The 9,407-nt window shown below is 37.4% G+C and overlaps 1 protein-coding gene across 1 annotated transcript in view; it reads left to right on the forward strand.

Moving 5' to 3' along the window:
• Window positions 1-9,407, forward strand: part of LOC118732915 (vesicle-associated membrane protein 7) — a 32,696-nt gene that overhangs the window by 12,910 nt on the left and 10,379 nt on the right. The gene's annotated exons all lie outside the window — the stretch shown is intronic.

Here is a 9,407-nt window from a genome sequence, read left to right on the forward strand (position 1 = left end):
GTAAGTTGCTAATAAGGTATTATTACGTGCTCCTAATTCCCACTGGGAATCTATAATGAAACTTATAAAAATTCAAATTTCAAACTTCAAAAATTTTCCAAAATTTTCACAAACAATTTTACCCTTTCCCAAAAATTAAAAAGAAAATAACAATTGCTCAATGCGATTTAGAAATCAAGGAGAAAATTGTTCCCAGTCGAATGATGCTTGCCTATCTATGTATATTTAGGACGTTAGCGTAAGGCGGTTCCAGATATAGGCGATTGGAGAAGTTAAGTTTGCATGAGAGGTGCCACGCCCCCTTTTCCAATATTTGTTACTTTTTGCCATAAGTACGCTATTGATAAAATATGTAGCTGTGTAAAAGTTCAGGACGTTAGCATAGGCTGCTCCAAAAATAACAGGACAGGAGATGTTAAGTTTGTATGGCAGGTGCCACGCCCCTTTTTTCCAAAAGCTTCTAGTTTTCGCCATAAGTAGGGTATTTACAATTTATGCATCCAAGTGCCAAGTTTTAGTTCCCCAACGTAGTGGGTTAAGAGATATATTGGCGCCCTCAAAAAAGCGGTTTTAACCGTTATTATTATTATTATTATTATATATGTATGTGTAGATATCTATCATTCTCCCACTGTATAAGAACGTTAGGAATATCCCGACCCCAGCGCCTCCTATCATGTAATTTTTTAGTCCAAATATTCCTTTTCAATTGGCTAACAAATGTTCTAAATCTGAACCAATTCTGCAACTAAATGCAGTTTTTAGGAGCATCCCGACCCCAGCGCCACCTAGCGTTTAAATTTTTAGCCGGAATATTTCCCTTCTAGGTGCTGACATATATATACGGAAAACTCTATGAAATTGTGAATTCGTGACGTCTCAGCTTTCTTAGTTTTTTTGGCAACAATAACAAAAAGTTTTGATTTTTTTTTTTATCGAAAAACCTTCCACACATCCAAGAAAAGATCCAAAAAAGAACTTTTTACAGAATTGAAATCGGTTAAGCCGTTTGGTCAGGCATCGCCGTCATACGAAAAACATTTCATTTATATATATATATATATAGATTTCCCGATTAAATTGATTTCACCTCTTATTTGAATCAGCTGCTCAGTCAAAAAAATTTTGCATTGCATAAAAATATTAAGAGTCTTCACACCTGCTAGTAGGTACTTGGTAAACTGCTAGTTGGTACTCAGTAATTTCATCAACTGTGGACATCCTTTTCAGCTTTCTTTTGTTACTCTGGTAAACAATGTCTATCAACAGCTGATTCGTGGCCTTTTTCCTATAAAAAAAAAATAAATTGTAACAGAAAATTGAAGGAATTTTACTTACTCATATGACAGGGCGCGGATTTAAAATTGGATAAACACCGAGCAGCTGATTGCAGTTTACTAACTACCAGAAAAATTATCAAGCTCACACCAAGATAATTCGGTAAAACTAATTGCGAATAATTATATTGCAGGTACAATTTAATTCGAAGAATTATGTATCTAAATAACGATTTATTTGAATAATGCTCAACTCTGAATGTATGAAACAAAAAATTAAAAAGAGTGAAGACTCTCAAAGTAAAATACATTTTCATTAAAAAAGAAAAAGATTATGTATTATTTTAAGCGAAATGGCGTGAAAGAGATTAAATATTTTCAGCGCCAGGGAAACGTTGAGACGTGGCCAACGCAAAAAAAAAAATACTTAACAGATACGAACAAAAACAGACAAAAACGAATTGTCTGTTATTTATGTTACAAGGAAAAAGGAGACGGTTGGAAAAAGACTTTTACTAAATGGTAAATTCAATTTCACAAAATACCGAAAAACATTGCTTTTATGATTTTTGCTGAGAAGACGGTTTGTTTTATGAAAAAAAAAAAACAAGTTAAACAAGTATGAGGCAGCCCCGCTCCCAGCCAAAAGCTAAAACGAATAAGAAAAAACCATGAAAAAAATATGGAGTCGGTCTATTTTATTGGAAATTGAAAACCGGCGAGAGCAAATTGCAAACACTGGACAGTAAACATGAAAATATGTGGGGTGCAAACAATAAACTTTCGCTTCCTGGCAACAAACAGCGGCACTAGCGGCATAGCGACATTTTTGTACGGAGCAAAACGGCAAACAACCAACCAGCTGCATTGATGATGGTCTGCTGCATTTCCGTGAAATGAATTGATGAGCGCCGATGCGCCGGATATTACCGCACAATACAAATCGACTCAAGCGTATGGATGAGGATGGTGCAGAAAGGAGGTAGAAATTAAGGCGCAGGGGTACATAAATGCCGCCAGCCAGCATGGAGGTGTGTGTGTGCGACTGACAGCAGATTGTGTTGAAATGATGGTCACGTAATCAAACGAACATTGTGTACTTACATATATGCTTTTTTGCACCGACATACATCCAAACTCTTCTTCGCCCACACTGATTGTATGTATGTATGTATATGCATCACGCTGCTGGCTGTTTCCACGCAGCGGCTCGCTTTCGCCACAATCCCTTATCCACTACGGTTTGTGGGTAGAACAACTTCATGCTATTTCCGTTTCATATTAAAGTGACATTAAAATTTGCTTCCACAGCATCTGCTGCCTACGAAAACAACAATAACAAAAAGCAAAAATACGAACAATATGTGCTGATGCCAGCAATGCACCGATTGCGGTTACAATGCGAAACGGAAATGCGTCTGACTGACCGGAAAAGTGTTCATATCTGCATTGAGTTGATGGACTGCTGGTTGCTGGCAATCAACCGAAGACTTATGTATGGATGTGGATTGCGAACCTTGTTAGTGCATCGTGTTCATGTCAACGATAACAACCAACATTCTATCGGCAGCAATATGTATGTATGTATAGATGCTGTTGATGGCATTGGCGATTATGTTTGTGTTGAAGTTGATAATGGCCCGGCCCTTTTGGTTGTAGTTGTAGTACTGCTGTTGCTGTTGCTTTTGTCATTATAGCCATGGCTGCGCTTTTATGCCGCATCAGCTGGCGTTTCTAACATTGAAAAGTGACAAATGCAGTGCAGATAAACCGATGTCGCAGCCAAAGTACGCGGAATGTGTGTACCACATGTCGTATGAGTGATTTTCAATTTAGTCAGTTGCATTCTGTGGTATGAAAGAAAATCTAGCACATTACGGTAGAAGGTGTGGCCGTTAGGTTTAATTAAAAATCGTTTTTCAATTGTTGACTTAGTAAAATTTCAAACATTCGACTGATTATTCAAGCCGATAAGGACAGTTCAAACTAAAAGGATACCCATCAAAGCTTTATTAGAAGAAGCAATGCAGGCAGCTCTTGGTTCTTTAACTAAAATACAAATGGGAACATAAAGTAAAAAAAATTGTCGAATTTCTTAAAGTGAGCCTAAAATAACTTTAAATAGTAAAATTTTTCGATTGCTAATTCATTTTTTCAATAGAAAATGTGGAATATTTCGAAAGCTGTTCTACTTTCTTACAGCCATATTCTTTATCACGAACGATAGTCAACATTAACGATTCGCCTGCAGACGACAACATCTCGGATTGCGATTTTATTACTCTATCGGTCGTCTTCGCGTTTGTTTTCATATATTACGTTGCAGTGGTCACTGGTAATGCCAGAATTTCATTCAGATTCAAGGACTAGTTTAACATAAGAAATGATTTCTAGATGCTACAGAACCGAATATTTGCTTAAATTTGCAAACTAATGTAACCATTGATTGTTTATTGAAAACGTATTTTTGAATTTATGGAACCAGCTTCGATTACACAGTTCGACAAATTTTGACTCTTTTTACCACCTGAGTAAAACATATAATTTTTTGTAGATTTTTTGGTGCTTAATCCAAATATGGCCGCTTAATGGCTCTATCACGTCAGTATTTTGAGATATCTCACACGGTTTTTGGCGATATTTGAGGTTATACTATGAAAACAACAATTTTTTTTTGCTCAGCTATGCGTTGGTGAATATATTTCCTCTTCACTGTTTACTACATATTTTTATATCCATTAACTGAACTGTTTTTTTTTTTTTTTATTAACTCAGTTTAATAGCATCGCTGCAGAGACCGCAAAGTGCTCTTTTTCTTTTTTTAAAACAGTATTTATATTCATACATATTTATGCGCACGCTTCTCATCGAGTTGTGGCTGACCGCAAAGTAGTCGAAAATGGATTAAAGTGACCGCAGGAAACACTCATTTCACAAAGATACGTACTTACAATAATAGCTTTCATTAATGTATACGCATACATGCATATAAATCAGAGGTTCCCAAACTTGCTTTTCAAAACTTTACTGGTTTCTGTGGACCCCCTGCTGCCCTCTCTAACATATTCCCAAAGTTCATAATAAATGTGATGTTTAGATCTAACGAAGAAAATTTGGATTGTTGGTGAGTTCCAAAACTAAATCCGGATTGGCAAAAATAAAAATAAAATATTTTCTTTCTATTTATTAAAATAATGTGATTACGCACTTGCAAGTTTAAAAAAAAACCGAGCTCGTAAAGCCATCAAAGTAAATACTATCTCGCCCTGAGGAGTTATATTTTTTAAGAGTACTCCATTTACTCCTCACATGTTTGGCTCGCTCCTGAATTTGCATGTGACGTATTTGTAAAATTGTTTATTTGTGTTGATGGCATCATTTCTATTTTTATAGCTCCGAGTTTTAAAGTGATGCGAAAAATATTCATCACTCACATTTTTAAAACACAAAACTTGAATCAACAAAACCACAAAGCCTTTTACGCCAAACTTAAAATTCAGAAACTGACAGAAAAGAAACGACCGAAGCTAGAAAAAACGATGATAAACAAGCAAGCAAGGCAGGATGAGCAAATGGAGTTGTCATTTGCCACGCGAAGTGACCAGTCAGCAGTCCAACAAGTTCTCTGCAGTCCCGTCTTCTCAGTGAGAGCAAAAAACTAGATAGACCTTCTAATATTGAAGGCAAGTTTTTCCCACCTGCATCCCCTCGATGCATCTCAGTCATTGCTGAGCGAAGTTTTCACCCAGTTTCTGATGGTGGCTTCGATGGTCGAGGTGGTGAGTCCTATAACTGGTAGCGGATCGAGGAATGCCTGGTCTAAGCTAACTGTGGCCAAATTGTCAGATGTCTCATTGCCAGGTACTCCCGAGAGTGACCTGGCACCCAGAGTAAAGCGAGCTGGTTATGTTTGCCAACATAATTTAGTCGAGACTTGCATTGTCGAACTAGTTTGGAAGTACTTAGATAGAGGGCTGCCCAATGCCTTAAGTACAGCTTGGCTGTCACTGCATACACGTAAACTCCTTCCCCACCACGTAGTCTATGGCTTCGATAATTGCAAATACTTCAGCTGGAAGACCGAAGTATATTCCGTAAGAGAAAAGTGAAGTTTATCCCCATTATCTTCGAAAAAGATTACAGATCCTGACCCAGAGTCAGTGTGTGAGTTCGGACGCAGTGCTGGAATTAAACCAGCACTCCCTCTCAGGGAACTCAGCATTATAGACACAAGTGCTCAAATCTCTGCCGCCAGCAATTTCCGCCTCGCCTCACTCAGTGTTATACCAACATTCTCTTTAGTCTGTAGGTGGCCTTTAAGGCTTCAACACAAAGTGACGATAAGTGCAGCAGTGTGTCAAGAGCACTATACACAACTCAAAAAAATTAAAGTTAAATAAAGAGGCTATGAAGCAACCATTTTGGTTCTTTACTATCGAAATCAGATACATTTTCGTGAACCCCCACTTACAACACGTGGACCCCCGTATTTTTTTAACACCCCGTCGAGTCTCTCGTAGGTCGTCCACCTGGACAACTTTGGGAATCACTGATATAAATGTATGCTTGCATAATACATAGATATACTTAGGTACACAGAACATTCCTTTTAAACGGAAGATCCAGTCGGTATATATAATTTTATGTCATCCGTTTTTAAGTTCAATCAAGATCGCCGCTGAAAACCCATATTTGGCTTGCTATACCCCTTCGCTGTCTCAACAGTTCTGAAGACCTGTGACGGCATTCAGTGAAATGTTATATTCAATCCGTTTTAGGGTGACCAATCTGATCGCTACTTTTCTGCAGTGCTTTCTCCCAGGATACGGTCCCATAATGATCGGTTGCCATGGTCGAGTAGTTACGAGAGTGCACTACCACTAGGTAGGACCAGGGTTCGACCCCGGTCTAAGCAAGATCCAAAAAAAAAAAAAAATTCTTTCTAATAGGGGTCGACCTCGGCAGTAAATTGCAAACTTCCCACTGTATTTCTGTCGTGCGTATGGCAGCAGCAAGGCACATACCGCAAATCGGAGGAGAAGCTCGGCCAAGCACTAGCAAATGTTTAAATATTGATTGATTGAAGTAACGATCGGTCCGATGAATGTCCTCTGGCTTCTTTCCATGGGAAAAGCAACAACAAAAAACTAAAAAACAAGTAACTGTTTATGTAAAAAAAACGAATATTCGACCCGCACCAGCTAACAGCAAAATTTTTTGTGGAGTTATTTATTTCTATTAAAGTAATATACGTTGTAAAAATGAAACAAATCGGACCGTACATACGGACTTTCAAAATATCTCGACTCCTGCGCCACCTATCACGCAAATTATTTTATGGAGTTGTTCCTTTTTGTGTGAGTAACATACATTTTTCAAACATCTCGTTGACTGCGCCACCTAGCGGATTAGTTCCTAAGTTTGACCTAGGACCTAAGTTTGAAGTTTCAAGTCCCTGACTCATCGGTAATTTGGTTAAAAATTGGGTGTAAGATTTAATAAAATAAAAAACTACTATTCAACTAAAAGTCTGTTAAATTAACATTTTCAATAATTACTCGTGAAAACCTAATTTTTATTTAAACTCTGCCCGCCAGAAATACCCATATTACAAATGTATTTGCAAGAGTCAATGAAATTCGAGTTCGCGTTTTCGCACGTGTGCATTACAGCCGGAGAATTTATGGAGGCCGAGTTATTGGAAAGCCAAGCAATCAATCACAATTATTAAATCGTCACTCATCGCCTGGCTATTGAACCATCGCTTTACAGACGCATTTAAATCTCAATTGAAATTGTATTGGAAAGTACATTATTTGCATAGCGCAACGTGGCATGAAGTGCGGTGAAGGCAAGTGGAAATGAAGCGCAAGTGTGAGTATTTATTGAATTAAAATTTCAGTGGTGTGATTCTGAAATCAATGCTGTCGTAAGTGATGGCAAACGATACGAAGAAATCGACTTGCGGATTTGCACACCGTTGGGTGGGAGAATTTGATTTCAGTGGATATTTTGAAGTGATGCCGAGTGAGGCAGATGGGGGAAATGAATTTGAATGTCAGCGCAGTGAACGAACAAAAGTTTAGCGTTTCACGTTATTGCTGAGTACGCTGCAAAAAAAAAAATACATACTATAAAAGATAAATTGAAATATTTTATGTAGATATGTAGGTGTAGCTACAATTCAATGGTGATTGAAACTGAGCTTATATATATATGTAGGAATGTGTTGCAAGGGTATGGAGTTTGTGTAAAGTGGCGAATAAATTACAAGCAACATATTGGGGGCGGCGCAAGTGGCTTTGGTTCGGTGTTCTCACAGTAAATGTCATTTAAGCTTATCGTCGCTCATCTACATACATATGTATGTAGCTCGGTAAACAGCTAAAATAAAAATGTGAAAGCGAAAAGAAAACGAATAAATAAATAAACGACAGCGCATACCACTTTAAGTAAAGTAATTTTGTTTATTTTCTCAAAGCGGAAAAAAATTGTTGTCTCAAATAACATCACCGGAGGGTTAGCGATAGAGATGTTTGATCAGAAATATGTATCTGCGAGAAAAAAGAAAGTTAATAGTAAAACTTAATACTTTGATGAGTGAGCAGATTTGAGTTGGAGAACGGCGAGCCATACATGTTGTATACGTAACCTCAAAATCACAGGCACGTAAAATGTGTGAGAGCATCGTGTAAAAATGTACGGTAAGCGCAATGAGGTAATAATATTGTTATTTCAGGGCATGAAATCGTTTACTTACCTTTCTTGCCCCGCTAACATATTCTCCCTTCGGTTCCTTAATTCTATGTATACCCGTGTGGGTGTGGGTTTATGCAAATAACTTTGCACCAGCGTAGAGAGGCAAAATCAAGTAAAGAGAAAGGTAATTGAAAGAGGAAGAGTGTTAAGAGGCTCGTAACACTCTAAAAAAACATTTTTGTATGTATGTATGCATGCAAAGTGCTTAAAAGCCGGTACTACTCACCGCTCGGAAGTAGGCAATGAATGTTTGATGCAAATTTTTTCGGTGCCGAAATAATTTTGTAAAATACAAAGAATGAAGTGGAAATCCCTAAAGAAATTTGAAATTGATGCTGTTTGGCGTTCGTGAATGCTACACGCATATTTGCATAAGTAAGTGTAGATATGTGTGTGAGTGTATGTGTCATTATACGCATATTTGATTATTGCAGCGGCACTTCAAAGCTGACTTTTTGAATTGTAAATTGGTCGGATATTGCGCTGATAGTGCCTGATGATGCATGGCGACGTTAGGAAGCAAAAAGCGAGAAAATAACAAAATGGCAAAAATCAAAACACACTTCATTTCAGATTACCTTTTTTTTTTAAGCGGCTTTGCAGCGCAGTGTGGAAGCAGTGAAGCATAAATATCCACTTACATATTGAGTGCTTAGTAAAGGCGTGGGTATACAAGCTAATCAAATCGTAATAAATAATGCTTGAGCAAAGTGTATAATGAAAGTGTACGACATTTTGGATGGTTTATAAATATTTCACAGCTGGGGGATTTTCTTTAAATGAAGCGCTAACGTAGTCACGTTACTTGCAAAAACAATTAAAAACGAAAAAATATGCAATGATGATCTTGCAATGGTCTAACTCGTCGTGAAAAAAGTACGCTCTAAGCCAGCTAATTCAACTTGAAGGCTACGTCTACGCATGTCTAGGGCCCTACATATGTAAATATATCGCTTGCGAAATGTTCGCAACGAGTTTGTCATTCGTTCACTGCCAATTTCGCCAGCCTGCGGTCACCATGCTCCACTGAGTATAAATTTTGAGTTTTATGAATTTTTTACCATTCCTCTTGAAAGCAATGGTATCCGCTTAAATTATAATATTGGTAACTTTGAACTCCTAGATGGGATTCTTCAAAATATCGATTGGGCTTGTATTTTTTCGGATTTTGACACAGAAAGGTGTTTTGATATTTTTAAAGCTAAAGTGTATGGTCTTTGTAAGAAATATATTCCTGCATATTCACCTAAATTCTATAAGCAGCCTTGGTACACAAAAGAGCTTAAGCATTTGCTAAACCTTAAAAATAGGTCTTATAAGAAATATAAGGCTACAAATAGCCCGTATTATTTTGCCATTTATAAAACCCAT

This window comes from Rhagoletis pomonella, unplaced genomic scaffold (assembly GCF_013731165.1).
Source record: "Rhagoletis pomonella isolate Grant_MI unplaced genomic scaffold, Rhpom_1.0 Rhpom_scaffold_00002, whole genome shotgun sequence".
Classification (NCBI taxonomy): Eukaryota; Metazoa; Arthropoda; class Insecta; order Diptera; family Tephritidae; genus Rhagoletis; species Rhagoletis pomonella.